Source organism: Elephantulus edwardii, unplaced genomic scaffold, assembly GCF_000299155.1.
Source record: "Elephantulus edwardii isolate Elephantulus edwardi_28Jun2011 unplaced genomic scaffold, EleEdw1.0 scaffold00136, whole genome shotgun sequence".
In the NCBI taxonomy this organism is placed as follows: domain Eukaryota; kingdom Metazoa; phylum Chordata; class Mammalia; order Macroscelidea; family Macroscelididae; genus Elephantulus; species Elephantulus edwardii.
The window spans coordinates 4,535,496-4,536,687 of NW_006399886.1; positions in this window are offsets into that span (position 1 = coordinate 4,535,496).

A 1,192-nucleotide genomic window follows, 5' to 3' on the forward strand; every position below is an offset into this window, starting at 1 on the left:
GTGCTAAAGAGCAATGATATCAGTCTAGAGATTAAAGCATTAAGCCCTGGTCTAGGCCATGTTCTTCTCGATTGCTTGCTATGAATCTGAGAACTACACAGTTAGTAAGGATGACAGAAGAAGAAGTTGCAGTGCTGGAGTAGAGTACTGAACATACAGTGGGCAGCGAAGAGAATAAACAAGTCTGTCCTGGAAAAAGTGAAACCAGGTTGCTCCTTGGAGTCAAGGATTTTGAAACTCCATCTCACATACTTTGGGCAGGTTGTCAGGAGGGTCCATTCGTTAGAGAAGGACATCAGGCTTGGAAGGGTGGGAGGTCAATGCAAGAGAGTCAGATCCTGGTTGAGATGGATTGACCCAGTGGTGGTGGCAATGAGGGCAACTGTATCAGAGACAGATTAGTTCAGGGTAGATTGGTTCAGGCTGTTCATAGAGTCTATAGGTGACTCAGCAGCACAAGAAGAAACTTCTCATTCACTGTTTTGCTGTAGTCACTCATCCACTGCCATCACATTGGTTACAACATGTGTTGTTGTTTTGCTGTCTAGTCGAGTACCAATCATAGCAACACTGTGATTAAACAACTTGACCAAAAAGGAACTTAATGATATAGAGAAAATACTTAAAGTTGTAAAGATTTCATTGTACTTGGATCTAGAATCAATGAACATTGAAGCAGCATTTAAGAACTCAAATAGCATATTATATTTGTAATATCTGCTGTAAGAAAAAAATAATAAAGCCTCCTTACAAGGGCAAAGATGTCACTTTGAGAACAAAAGTATGTCTGAACCAAGCCATTGCATTTTCATTTGCCTCAAATGCATAAAAAGTTAGCAGAGCAACATGCTATGGACTACATTTTCAGAACTCTTTTGCTAAAATAGGTGTTTAATAGTATTTAACAAAGTAAAATAATCTAGCAGATTCTTTTCAAAGTCAGTAACGTCAGAACATTTTCAGCAGAGAGGAGTTAAAAGATACAGAAAGAGGTAAAGAAAGCACAAAGAGTTTGATATTCAGATATTAGCTGACATGATAAGCCTAGAAAAGAAGGTCCGATTGTCTACCAGCTTCAAAGAAATAATACATTTTAATTTTTTTTAATGTGTGTTGTTTGTTGTTATGTGCCGAGTCGCTTGCTACCCATAGCGACCCTGTGTACAACAGCCCTAAACTCTGCTCTGTCCTG